This window comes from Haliotis rubra, unplaced genomic scaffold (assembly GCF_003918875.1).
Source record: "Haliotis rubra isolate DU_JTF1 unplaced genomic scaffold, ASM391887v1 Scf114, whole genome shotgun sequence".
NCBI classification, from domain to species: Eukaryota; Metazoa; Mollusca; class Gastropoda; order Lepetellida; family Haliotidae; genus Haliotis; species Haliotis rubra.
The window spans coordinates 1,130,749-1,146,609 of NW_025765048.1; positions in this window are offsets into that span (position 1 = coordinate 1,130,749).

Sequence of the window (15,861 nt, forward strand, 5' to 3'; positions counted from 1 at the left end):
TGATGCTCTTTGAATTTTGAAGGTACAAAGGTACGTGAAAGGATGAAACAATAATGATATGAAAGAATTAACAATGATAATTGAAGGGGGTGACACAAAGATACTATGGAAGGATAAAACAAGGTGATGAAAAAAGATGATATGAAAGAATGAAACAAAGATAATATGAAAGAATGAAACATAGATAATATGAACGAATGAAACAAAGATAATATGAAAGAATGAAACAGATAATATGAAAGAATGAAACAAAGATAATATGAAAGAATGAAACATAGATAATATGAAAGAATGAAACAAAGATAATATGAAAGAATGAAACATAGATAATATGAAAGAATGAAACAAAGATAATATGAAAGAATGAAACAGATAATATGAAAGAATGAAACAAAGATAATATGAAAGAATGAAACATAGATAATATGAAAGAATGAAACATAGATAATATGAAAGAATGAAACATAGATAATATGAAAGAATGAAACAAAGATAATATGAAAGAATGAAACATAGATAATATGAACGAATGAAACAAAGATAATATGAACGAATGAAACAGATAATATGAAAGAATGAAACAAAGATAATATGAAAGAATGAAACATAGATAATATGAAAGAATGAAACAAAGATGATATGAAAGAATGGATGAAACAAAGATAATATGAAAGAATGAAAAAAGATAATTTGAGGGCATGAAACAAAGATAATCTCCGTTATAACTTCACCACACATCTAGAAGGAGTTCAAGTGATTTCTGTACGCATACCTATAAAGAATTCGGTAGAACATTTCTACCGCCATACAAATACATGTCGGTCATGCAAGAGTACTTCCTTTAATCCACCTTCATTTTTATGGCATACATAATTAAAATCTCTTTCTCCCTGCAGTCTCCGTTTTCGGACTCCCTGCTAGACCAGCAGTCCTTGTCGGTGTGATCACTTAAGCATGGAAGAGATTAGGGTTGTAAATCGGACGTTCCATGAATACCATCTAGAATATATACACTGCAATGTCGCAGTATGTTGGCAAGTTTATGTTTAAATGACCTGATTTCAAAATCATTTTAACTGCCTCTAAACTTAGGTGCATACAGCGGTTCATCCCGTAATGACCGTGTCCTCAATGCAGCACAATAGGCCTGTCTACAGTATCTCAGTATGCCCGCTAGGTATGTTCACTGTTTATGTGATGAGGCTATCCCTTATTGATGGGAAGATAAAGGAATAAGCTTCTCGTTATATGCTGGATACAAAGATCTAAGGCGTCACGATTAACTGTGCAGAATAAAGCCTCTCAGCAGTGAACGGGCTCGTTGGTCATGGGTTCGAATCCCCAGTCCCGAATTATAACCTTTGGTTTGTCAGAGGGATGTCCGTGCTTGTGGAAGTAAACGGGTTTCAACAAAGAATATATCATCCTGGGTCAACGTGACCCCGAAGAGAAGTAGCTTTTTCCAAACTGATAAAGTATATCATAGTGAAGGCCATTGGCACCTAACCCTTCCAAACTTATACAGTCAACCCTGTGCCTTACTGCAAAACATACCAAGATTTTAAAACAGAATGAAATACCCGCTTATCTACTGACAGTGAATGTTTGCTGGAAGATAATGTACTAGAAGGGACATATGTACACCTTTTAGCATGTAAGCATTTTCTTGGAGTTAAGGACACTACGCCAGTCTATACTGTTAAGAGGCGAATGTGGGAGATGCCCTCTCTATATATGTATGCATTTAAACGCTGTGTTAGTTACTGGTGTAAGTTATTAGCATGCCTGAATATAGGTATCCTAGAGAGTGTTATGATAGGCAATTCCAGGCACTTACAAATGGAAATATCAATTGGGCTTCTAAGATAAAGTCTCTTTGGTATAAGTATGGACTTTGATATGAATGGGAACAACAAGAAGTTTATTTCCCTGATTCATTTGTATCTTAATTTCTTTGGCGCTTACAATCTTCATAGATACAAGATTGGCATTCACCATTAACAAATAGTTCAAGATGTTTATTTATTCATTATTTAAAAAAAACTATACTTGATACTTATTCATATATTTCAGTAATTTCAATTGATAAATTTCGTCGTGCCCTTACATGATTTAGATGCAGTTCCCATACACTGCATACAGTGACTTGAAGATATAATACAATCCCTCGAGACAAGAGAACATGTTGTATTTGTTAACAGAAGTATGTCGAGAGTGAATTTTATTGTTGCTAGAGTGTGAAAGATGTATGATGATCTCAGGAAACAGTTCCTTCCGGCTAAATACTATGTAAACCCAACTCTTCAAAAGTTCAACATATTGATGTCTTGCGAAAATGATCCTGTAACTAGAAATGTTGCTGCATTCATATACTATGGAATAAACCCAAGAATGACATTTTGCGACATATGACTATAAAACTATTGTATGGAAACAATGCTACATGTACATCTATGCAATATGACTGCCTTAAGTATGGTTTGATTATACATCCTTGTTTGATATGGTGTGATTTATTCATCTATTTATATGGACCAATATTGTCGACCATGTGGGTCGATGGCCTATATTTTTTGCAAATACAGTGAATGAATGGTAGAGACATCGATTCTGTATCACATGTGGCTAGTAACTTTATAAATGTGTGTTGCGATTTCGGTGTAATGGAATTAATTCTCACTAGTTGCAGAGTTAGACGATATAATTCTTTATATATTGCTAAGAGAATCCGGTCATCAAATCATTAAGAGTAATCATTTCCGTTTCGTTTTTGGGCCTCTTCATACAGGCATTGGCATAGTTCAACGATGAGTGAGAATTCTAAAATGTATAAGATAGCTGCGAGAAAATACGAAATAATATCCATGCCTTCTCAGAACATGATAATACCCACGAAATTGTTCTGTGAAAGAATGACAATGCATGTTATTCGACGCTAATGTTTATTGTACCAACATACATCAACACGTTCAAAGCCACACTACAGAATATGTCCCGGAATTCGGCGTCCGACGCCTGCAGGACGCCACGATGACGTCAGTGCTCTGCCCATTGTGTAAGGTCCATAGCTGGTAGCTGGGAACAATCGACCACTGGATTTCTGGAATACAAGCGTGAAGGTGAACGAATCATAAAGAGAAGAGCTACTTCTTTTTGTAATTCTTGAAGTCTTTGATGCTGAAACATTTTCTTTTTCTATCTTTTAAAAATTAGTCCACATTATGATGCTATCGTCTGATGTAGTAAATGCAGAAAAAATATACGTCAGTGTGCAGATTATGAAGACAAATGGTAAATAGAATTCATTAAAAGCGTCAATAGTTCCATAGATTCTGATGTGAAATGACAAAAGGTGTGGCAAATGTGTATTACCTTCCCGAATCAACTTTGAAGACGTTCGGTTGAAATCCACGGACATGAGAATTGTCACAAAACACTCTGGACAATCGGACCTTCTGTATTTCAAGGTATTGTGCTGGAAGAATAACAAGTCAACATGTATTGACCCTGAATAGATGCGGCTCGGTTGTTGCACTGGCGCACTCTAACATAATCTCACATTGAGTCCGTGGACGTTTGTTGACAATACTGACAACATGTAAACGTGGACAATGTGTCACTCCACGTGACTCTTTCAATCGGAGCACAACATTATCCGTCCCTGACACATCAGTTACAAGGAAAATGAAATTTTAAGCTTTACCATATTATCTGATTCCGCTCTTACCTGAGGTATTGGGAATCTCGCCATAGTGAATGGTCGATAACAGATCAGACAAGCGGTGTAGCCTGTAATCGGCTCGTATTGAAATACTTGATATCAGAATCAACGAGAATTAGATTCTATTCATCATCTAACTTTTTGAGTTTACAAACAGTTATAACCAGTGTGCTCAGTGTCGAAATTAATGCGAGCGAGACTGTTAAGTTACAAGCTCTGCAAATCAGAGAGATGCAATTTCGATGGCTCTCCTACGATATAACGCTTTGTTCTTCCCAGCTTTGCCTCTCAAAGACGTTGTCAATCTTTGGTATCCAAATTCAGATGATAAAACAGTTGCACGTTTCTCTGATAAGGTATCTAGAACGATGGCTTACAGATCGCTGCTATGCCAAATGTTCAACTACAAGAGACCTATCAAGTGTTACACAACGGTTACACAAGACTACAGTAATACAACTCTTCTCATTAGCCCCTTATAACATGGGGAAAACAAAACAAACTAGCAATATAACTTAAGTATCTTGTGGGTTGAGAGTTCGATAGCCAGATGCTAAGATATCTCCAGTATGTTATCACATGAAACAGAGCACAGTAGAATATACCATGTGTAAAGCCGATATTCTCGTCAGTAGTTTGATGCCAGAAGCGGTCGCCCCACTTGATACGATGAAAGTGTAGACCAATCAAACAGCCGAATGTGGGCCCTACTTCTGCCCCTCGCAGTGGGAGCTCGCTCACACCCCCAGAGAACAGGTCCACATTCCCTATGTTTCTGTAACAACAGGGTCAAAATCTGCTTTGAAAAAAATGTATAGTAAAGAGACACAGCTTCAGTAAACCCACGTTAACACGGAAAACCTTTGGGAAAGTTACATGCCCAGAACAACATTTAACGTATTATTAATAAGCACTTCTAGTTCTAGTTCGTATTCTAGTACTTTTCTGGGGTTTGGGTTTGAATCCCGATTGGGTGGTAGAAAAAACTAGAATCAGTACTTTACTAAAACAAAGCGTTCATTCTCCGCTCTGCTTATCACACCACCACCACGTAAGGGTTCGTAACGATGATATCTTATCCTTTTTGTCGTCAAACGCCACACTCCTACATATTCAATTTGAATGCTTGCAGCATATATATTATCGAGTATCGCGGTGAATCCCGGGCTATATATAGAGGAACGATCCACGCCCTGGGGAGCACACTCCACTAGCTCAGCCAACCCGTCCAAGTATGTCGCCTCCTACGACAAGCAAAAGTTGCGGAAAACTATCCTACACAGTAGTCCCTTGTAACTGATTGGAGTGGTTGTGGCTTTAAAAACATTCACTTTATCAGATTCGCTCACATAAACACAGAAGATGTATATGTCAGGGTTGATCGGTTTCTAGGGAGATCATACCAGTCCCATTCAAATATTAACTATGTTTGGTTTTCAGGCACCACATTCAGGCTCATCCACGTCTTCCAGTCACCCTCCTTCTATTGCCTACCCAGATCTGACACAAACTGACACTACAGCACTGTAAAATACTGCCAAATTCGTACTCCTGCTGCGATAACGTACCTGTATTGTCTAATCATGGCTGCGTACAGGTTAGTTGGCCATCTTGGAGTGATTCCAAGCAGCCTTGAACAGAACGACCTGTAGGCCGTGTAAGGAGGCAGTCCATGATCCCGGCCTCGATTGATGTTGAGAGAAACCAGATCCAGTGGAGGCCTGTCCTTCTTCTCAAACAGGTGATTACTGATACCGTCACTGAAATGAACATCAGTTCTCTGTGCGTTGTCCATGACCATACCTGTCAGGACATCATCCATCCCCTGTGACAATCCCTGGAGCACAAACATGGGCCGATTGAACATGTGTTTGAGAGGGACCCTCTGCCTTCCAACTGTCCAAACATTTGGAATTTGAGAATGGCCATAGCGGAATGAAGCAGTCGCAAAGGAATTGACAGCTGTTGGGTTTACTTCCGGGCGATATTTGAATGGAATGGTCAAGTCGAGTTCAAAGAATTTCATCAGATCCGATCCGAGAAGTAGTGGCAGCCATTCCCAGTACGTGATGACCTGCATCTGGGCGGCTACGATCTTCCTGGTTTCCTGGTAGAGGCGCTCGTCGTCCCATTGGGGGTTGATGAGGGACAACTCTATGGCAATCCTGTTATGTTCTCGCAGGAATATTGTGTGAAGTACAGACAGGCCTGGGTGCTCATTTAAACGCTTGTCTCCTGGAACAGAAGCAAGGACACCACATTCAATATTTCTCGGTACCCTGTTAGGATAAAAACTGAATAAAACCCTGCACAGACACAGAAATTCTCACATACAATGAAAACGCACAATACACTCCAAATTTAATAATTAAAAAAAACAACGATAGCTGTAACAGTTACTGTCTGCTCGTATGACTTGGTATGAGCGCTGTGTGACAAAACGACACTGTTGTGTTTGATTATCTCACGTCCAATCTTGAACACTACAGAGCACAAGGTGATTTGATTTTTGTCAAACATTAAAAAATCGAAATATGAGTTTTCAAAGTGTTTCAGTGTACTTAATTATTTAAAACTAACTGTCACGGCGAAGGTCATTAATACACATGATCTACAATAATAATTAAGCTAAACAAAAGTAAAAACTAAAAGGTGGAAGAACAATAATTATATTCAGGTTGAAACAATTTCGACTACATTATTCTATACTTGACTACTTTCATGATTCATGTTCCAGGTAGACAGGTACAGATGGCAGTCTCATTAATACCAAGCACAACTCAATGAGCTGACTTACCAGCAAGTAGACAGAAATCGTCCGGTTGGACGCGGAAACAGGTGGAGTTGTCACTAGTCGCTGGGGGCATGTCACCTCGCTTGGTCTTCAACATGCCTGGAGGAGATAGTGTCACGTGTTTGTAAATAGTCCCAAATGATACACAGGGGAGACCTTACTTGACCCGAATAGAATAACAGTGACAAAACCATTTGTATGATGACAAGCGAATGAGGTGAAGAGCCACTTACCGCCTATAAACGATCTGAGATCATCTGCATCTTTCTTGTTTGATCCATAAACGTTTGAAGCGTCCGTAAAGGCTGTAGCGCCATTGAGTTGTTCAAGATAACCTGGGGAAAGAAGATCAGCGATGTAGAAAACCCACATACTGTATTTTCAATATGACTTCAAGACATATAATTCTATCTCTGCAATTGACAACACTTTGAAACCAACAACACTTTATGTTTCAAAGCACACATTACTTTTTGCCTGCATTATAGGTGTCAGGTTACTATACATCTTCAGACTATCAACCTATCGGTCCTATCAGCAAGTGTGTAGATCAACCAAGCATGGGTACGATGAAGCAAGTTACTGTTCACGCAGAGAGGTTCAAATAGTGATGTCATATGTACGTTTCCCACAGGACTGTTCCCTTGGCGCTGTCTTTGACCTTGAGAAAGCCATGCATTTTCGTTTCATAGAGCGGTCAAAGGGTGGAATAGGGATGTTGAAACACGGACCCCTGTGGAAACAAAACACATCTACTGTATATCTATGGCCAAGTTGATTCTATTATTTATTTGTAAATATTTTAACATCTTTTAATTTGTCTAGTTTCTGTCCCAATCTGTACATCACTTGAGCATTATATAAACAACCCATAGGTTTGTTCATTATCCCACAGTTCAACTGTGTTTGACCAAGCAGGTGGACAGATACTATCTTTGATACAAGTCGGCTGTGTCCCATATCATTTGCATACCAAATGGTTTTGCATTTCTTGGGGACCAAGTGGTTGAACATCTCTTTACACACAGGTTAGCTTGTATATTGGTAGAGTTGTCTGTGTATACTGATAAGATATATTTTTACACTACCAATTAACTAGGTATTAACTAGTCGTTCATAATTATTATACAAGTATATTCATATATTCAGGTATTCTACCATAGCTAGTATAACTTCTCTTTTAATTCATGAAGTTATGTCATTTATTCTTATTTAAATGTATAATCAAATCTAACTGCTTAAATGTGATCTAATTACATGTGTGAATGCAGTGTGCGTTTAGATTGGGTGATTACATATGGAAAGAGTATTGTACATGTCCTTTAATTGTGTCGCCCATTCCGGCTGCTTACACGACATCGTTGTTTTCCATGGCCTGTATACATGTTGTAGATAGTGACTATATATCCTGGAAGTTGAGGTAGTGTTTTGCCTTCTAAGTATATGCTGTAATTTGGTCCAGTTGCTCTCTTGAGTTTAACTGTAGCTACTGTTCTCTTTATATTACATTAATGTCATAATGCGTTGTGATGCGGTTTGTGTATCAGCTGTCAGATATTTTAATAGTATTGTTATGTATTATTTACATTGCTGAAACCTGACCAGCAAGCTTTGTTTACATCAGATAAAAAGCGAAGCAGCTGCTGGCTCACATTGAAGCACATTGATGAGAGATTGACAACAGGACGAGTATTGAGTCCCATAGTGTACTGATGCTGCTGTCACTCGCTCTTCAATGTGCTTCGCCGGGTCGTCCTCCAGGACCAAAAACTTTATGATTGCTCTATACTCAATGTGATTAGATGTCACGTGACTAGAAACTAGCGACATGTGCATATCAGTATCACGTTTATGTGAATGATATTAACCATTCTTCAATATAAATCGATTATATATATCATGCTTATATCAGAAGTATTTTAGGCTCAAAACGTTTTGATAGCCCCTTGTATACTACAGTATCATAGTAAGTCGGGAAATCAGTTCATATAGACACTCCTAAACTAACAGTGAAGAAGAAAGAAAAGATCATGACATCTGAAGGAAAAGTGACCCAGATTTACCTACCCTTGGTAACGCGCTGGTCCGACTCGGTTTGCAAAATCAGAGCAACACATAAAACTTCTTCCATCTGCATCTAGAAGACAAAATAATCAGTTCGAGAAGCTTAGATGTTAGGTCAGGATACTTCATTACCGCTTTGGAATAAATATGTGTCAACTGTCTTTGATGTGTCAACGTCAACGATGCAATATGGAGGTCGTGTAGGCGTGAAGCAAAACTGCTTCAAAAGTGATTCCCCGTGAACAAAATGTTCCGACATACGACCACGTCGTTCCCCCATACCAAACTTCTGTTCCCCTACATAAACAGTGTTCCCTTTGTACTTCCCTGTATGAACCCATTGTTTCCCTTTAAACACAATGTTTCCCAGCATGAACCCAATGTTTCCCTTTAATCACAATGTTTCCCAGCATGAACCCATTGTTTCCCTTTAATCACAATGTTTCCCTGTATGAACCCATTGTTTCCCTTTAATCACAATGTTTCCCTGTATGAACCCATTGTTTCCCTTTAAACACAGTGTTTCCCAGCATGAACCCATTGTTTCCCTTTAATCACAATGTTTCCCAGCATGAACCCATTGTTTCCCTTTAAACACAGTGTTTCCCAGCATGAACCCATTGTTTCCCTTTAATCACAATGTTTCCCAGCATGAACCCATTGTTTCCCTTTAAACACAATGTTTCCCAGCATGAACCCAATGTTTCCCTTTAATCCCAATGTTTCCCAGCATGAACCCATTGTTTCCCTTTAAACACAATGTTTCCCTGTATGAACCCAATGTTTCCCTTTAATCACAATGTTTCCCAGCATGAACCCATTGTTTCCCTTTAATCACAATGTTTCCCAGCATGAACCCATTGTTTCCCTTTAAACACAATGTTTCCCAGCATGAACCCAATGTTTCCCTTTAAGACCATCGTGTTTCCTTTTAGGAACACGGTATGTCCCAGTATAAACCTAATATTTCCCTGACCCTGGTCCCGACTCAAGGTATTCTTACTCTGCTGGGGATCTTTTCTTACCCCAAACAGCAACAGAACAGAACCATACCGTCCCGTGTGTCTATACAAGTTGCTATGTCCCCACAAGAAAAGGCTAGTTGCTGGTGGCTTGAGTCGCAGTATTCCACGTGTATGACGACGACCTGAAAGTGATCCACTCTGGATCACACAAACTGAAATACCATGTAACCCCGGACCATCTATCCCAATCAGTAACCCAGACTGACCACATTATCCATCAAGTCACTCTAATAGAAACTGGCCTAATCGCCCTATTCTGAGCTGTTGTGGTGGTGGTGGAATTGGGTTTAACGTCGTGCTTGAGAATATTTCGCTCATATGACGACGTGCATGCGTGTGTATGTGTATATGCGGCTGCTTGTACTAGCCCAGACTGAAGCTGGTTTTATAGTGCTAGCCCACTGAGATACCATGCCGCAGTGAAGCATGAATACCCCACTCAGACACATTATACTGACTCCGAGCCGACCAGTCCTTGTTGTACCCATTAATGCCGAGCGCCAGGCAGGGACCAACAAGTACCGTATTTTAACGTCTTTTGGTATGACGCGGTCGGGGATCGAACCCGCGACCTTCCGCTCTCCGGGCGGACGCTCTAACCACTACACCACGGAGGCGGTTCTGAGCTGTTGTGACCTGAATGTCTAGTGCTACTCCTACCTTTCTGCATGGGGGTAAAGGTGAGGTCATGGTCCAGGAACTGTCCCCACACCTGGAACATGTTGCTCAATGTTACCAGGCTGGTCAAGGGGGAATCTGCAGTATGGATGAAGATGGAGACCATGCGGGGGAAGGGGAGAGGACGGCCGTCCACCCCAGTGGTCCTAGGATAATAGTAACCTAGACAACAGAAACAAATAGTTATTGACGTCACGATCCATTTGGTAATTTGAGACTCAAACATTTGTACCGGTATCACTGATACGATATGGAAAGTTCGAATATCATAACCCTACTTGTGTATTGTTAAATGAACTTGTAAAGCTATCCGAACGGAAATATAATCGGAAAACACATTAAGTATTACGCCTACATTGTTACGTGCAACATCTGACTGTAGATGTGTTACTGATGTGATCGGTATGCTACTGACTGCTACACTGATGGCGCACTATTACCGTCATCGTACTGGGCACCGAACAGTCTGTCGAAGGCGAAACCCGCCATTCCCAAATGAGGACGTCGGAGGTTGTTGCAGGAGCCGTCGTATGTCCGGTATTTGTCGTGGGGGTCACACGCTATGTCGACTGAACATGGCGGACGGCGTCTTGGTTGCCTATGGAACACAAATCGCAGACAGTGAGTGAGTGAATGGATGGGTGGGTGGATGGGTGTTTGAGTGAGTGAGTCAGTGAGTGTGAACCAATATTATAATGAATGAATGAATGAATGAATTTATATTTTTTTGACCAAAGTATATGATACACAAACTTTGACAAAGTAAGTATAACTCCAGCACGTTCGTCTTGCAATAGCTCAACAAATTTAGCCATACTTGGATATTTGTAAACTGACCTTGATATATATCTTTTTCTATAAAGTTCATATTTAGGACAGACCATCACAACATGGTATTCATCTTCAATTGTCTTTACAGCAAAATGGACATAATCGTTCACTGAATTGTAATTTGGGAGTAATCCATCTACCTTTTTCAACCATTAAATTGTGAGAACTTAATCTGAATTTACTATGTAGTTCTATATTTAAAAATATCAGTATCTACCAAGTATCTTTCAAAACATAGACTTTGCTTAATATGCAAGTACAGCCTTAATGAGGCAAAAATTATTTCCCCACATTTGCTCATATATATCCCTAATTCTGAGACTAAATGATCTAAGAAATCCTAATTTATTAACAACTACTTGGGCATTCCACAGATATCCATCAGGGTATCCCTAAGTAAGGTCACCCAGCTTACCCTATCAGGATGAGATCTAGACAGTTCTAATAAAGCATTTTAAACAACTTGAATATACCGGTCCTCGTTGCTATCCACTATCTTCAACCAGTATTTAACTATCCTTGTCAATCGAATTGCTGGTCAACTTCACCATACACAAAAGCAGAAGGAGTAGTTTTAACTCTTAACGTATACTTGATAAACTTTTAATGTGCCGCCATGAAACCCAAAACCTCAGAACTATAACACAATATTGTTGAAATGAGGGATTTGAACAAATCATATTGCATATCAAGAGATATTTGTGTGTTACTATTGATAATACGATAGAGAGAATGCGATGCCTTATTACCCTGACCAGATAATATTCTCTGTGCTTCTGCAAAACTGCCCGACGATGAAAACAGAACTCCCAAATATGCATTACAAACAATATATTACAAAAATTAATTGTTTACCATTGTTCAACCAATTTTCTCTTTGGACATTTCTCCCACCCTTTCTAAAAACAACCACTTGAGTTTAATCAACATTAACTACCAAGCCCCATTGCTTATACAGTAAGAATGAAGAATGTCTAGTCCACTTTGTAATCCTTCTATAGTTTCACTAATAAGCACCATATCATCAGCACATAACAGCAACAGTATACGAAGGTGCAATACTATAACTCCCAAGTCCTGAGCAGCACTCATGTAGTCAACTAAAATGTATATCATTGATAAAGAGTGAAAACAGTATTGGTGACAAATTGTCGCCCTGCCTAACCCCGAGTGATGAGGAAAAATATCTGAAAAACTATTTTGAGCTAATCTGACACAGGATTTAACATTACAATACATGTTACGAAGAAGTCGTAAACAGTTTGAACTTATACCAAGACCATACAATTTAGACCAAAGAACTTGTCTGTTAACATAATCGAACGCCTTACGATAATCAACAAAGGCACAATAAAGTTTAGCATCCTTACTAACTGAGAGGTTTATCAGTCCATGCAATACACAAATACAATCTACAGTACTGTAATGCTCTCTAAACCCAGCTTATTCCTCGATAAGAATAGAAATATTTGTCACACCACTGGGCTACCCTCGAGTTTAAAATACTGGTAAACAACTTGCTAATACATGACAATAAGCTTATTCCCCTATAATTATATGTACACAGGCTGTGTCATACTCTGTCAATGCCTGATGTAATATGTCTCACTACAGGTAATTGTGCCGGGTGCTATTTACCTTTCCATGTCTTAAAAGATTCCATAGGAACATCCCATAACGCCGTTAGTCTATAATCTAGCAATATATCGTCAATACTATCTACAATCTTAGGGCGTGGTGTCTACCCAGGTCATTCATCATCTTACCACCTGGCTGCCCTCACATTTCACACAACATACACACAATACCACAGACAGACACACCACACACACACACTCTCACACACACACACACACACACACACACACACACACACACACACACACACACACACACACACACACACACACACACAACAACAAACACACAAAATATACACAGAACATACTCAACACAAACAATGTATATATTGTTATGTATGTACAATGTATATAATTTACAAAAAACAGTATATATATATACCTCCCTCTTCATGTTCCATTAATGCTTGACAACAGTACAAGAATCTGTATCGAAACGTCGCACTCATGAATAAGAGAAGTTGTTATCCATAAAGTCTGTTCTATATTGAAAAAACAATGTACACGAAACACATATGAAAACACACACAACACACACAAATGATACACTCAACTCAAAAAAACCGCACACATTATACGTAAAAGATACACACCCTAAACACGCACACATTATACGTAAAAGATACACACCCTAAACACGCACACATTATACGTAAAAGATACACACCTAAACACGCACACATTATACGTAAAAGATACACACCCTAAACACGCACACATTATACGTAAAAGATACACACCCTAAACACGCACACATTATACGTAATAGATACACACCCTAAACACGCACACATTATACGTAAAACATACACACCCTAAACACGCACACATTATACGTAATAGATACACACCCTAAACACGCACACATTATACGTAAAAGATACACACCCTAAACGCACACATTATACGTAATAGATACACACCTAAAACACGCACACATTATAAAGATGCGTAAACAGATACACACCCTAAACACGCACACATTATACGTAAAGATACACACCCTAAACACGCACACATTATACGTAATAGATACACACCCTAAACACGCACACATTATACGTAAAGATACACACCCTAAACACGCACACATTATACGTAATAGATACACACCCTAAACACGCACACATTATACGTAAAAGATACACACCCTAAACACGCACACATTATACGTAATAGATACACACCCTAAACACGCACACATTATACGTAAAGATACACACCTAAACACGCACACATTATACGTAAAAGATACACACCCTAAACACGCACACATTATACGTAAAAGATACACACCCTAAACACGCACACATTATACGTAAAAGATACACACCCTAAACACAATACATTACAACACCCATTTCCTCCTCGGTGTGGTAGATCTACTCACCACCAGTACTGCACACGGTCCTGCTGCTTCAATCCACATACCACCTGGTCGAAATAATGCACTGAAACACGACGTACAGCAGCATTTCAGATATGAACCCAATATAACACCTGTCTAATGTTTTATAACAGGCATAACTTTCCAAACTTGATCTTCATGTTGAGCAATATTCCAGCCTTTGGTAAGCAACCAATTTTGATGTGCAATCGAACATGCTCTCAAAGTTTCAAAGGGCGTCATGCGACTTACATATAAGTTCGATCACTCTTACAACAAACGTTTTAGGTAGACATGTGGAGGACATTTCGATATTTGATGCATCGGTGAAAACAATTATGTCCGATGCAATTCCCTATTTTGACTTGTTCCCGATTTTGTTCAGGTGAAAAATGGACTAGAATCTGCATACATTTACGATGGATAGGGGGATACGGGGAACACTCCTGTCATCACTATGATAATAATGATTTTGAACACATCATCTGCAATCGTATGTCATTATGTCCATCACTGGATTGTGTGGTCCCGAGGCGGTTATATATATAAAACCCTCAAAACAAACCACATACTCATAATATAACTGCAACAGATTTCGTATGATGTGGTGAGAGTTTTGACGTGTTTCTTTAGTAACTTGCGTATATATAAAGAATGGTGCTCCTTCTCACACGACTTTCGAAATTCCTGAGTTTCCTTGAGTCAGGAAGACATACCGAGGTGGTAAGTCCTGCAATGGGATTCTGCTGTGGAAGCGAGGATACTGTTAATGTTGGTTAAATGTTATGTCAGGTAGAATTCGATGAAACGCCTCTCATTACAGATATAGTCATGTGAAATGTGAAGGTATAACGCAGATGACACGAACATGAAAAATCCTTCAGAAACCACAAACAGATATGACAATCCTCCCTTAAGTGAAATAAACATCTGAGTGTCAACCGAGAAAGAGGTGACAACTATAAACTTTCCACTTCAAGACATTTTCCTTCCTGCTTTCTACTGAATTATAAGGCTCCATCACACGATAAGATGTATTGCAGGATTCCTCAAACGTACCGTTAAATCCCCCTCTCACCGTATTCTTCCAGGAATCAAAGAAGGTGAGTGAGCGAGTTTAGTTTTACGCCGCACTCAGCAATATTCCAGCTATATGGCAGCGGTCTGTACATAATCGAGTCTGGACCAGACAATCCAGTGATCAACAGCATGAGCATCGATCTGCGCAATTGGGAACCGATGACATGTGTCAAACAAGCCAGCGAGCCTGATCATCCGATCCCGTTAGTCGCCTCTAACGACAAGCATGGGTTACTGAAGACTCATTCTAACCCGGACCTTCACGGGTCAAATCAAAGAAGGACTTGAACACCTGGTTTTGCCGCTATTTCATTGTGATTCAAAAATACATCGTTATTAGATAGTCTCAAGTGTAGTACAATGGATCTCGCTTTAAATAAATAATTCCTTTCCTCGGGTGAAATTTAGTTCTGCTGCTTGTATTTTCCTTAAAAATAGTCATACAAAACCTCCTTGTGCGATTAATGTGGACAAGGTGCCATATAGCTGACGGTACTGGATAGGGGGTTTTGTAGTTAGGAAACGATTAAATGACGCGTCAGGGGTCGCAGTGACATTCTCGTGGTGTACTGCTCTTTGTTTTCCACAGCCTGTCCACGGTTGAAGACAGTGAATGAATGAATGAATGAATGAATGAACAC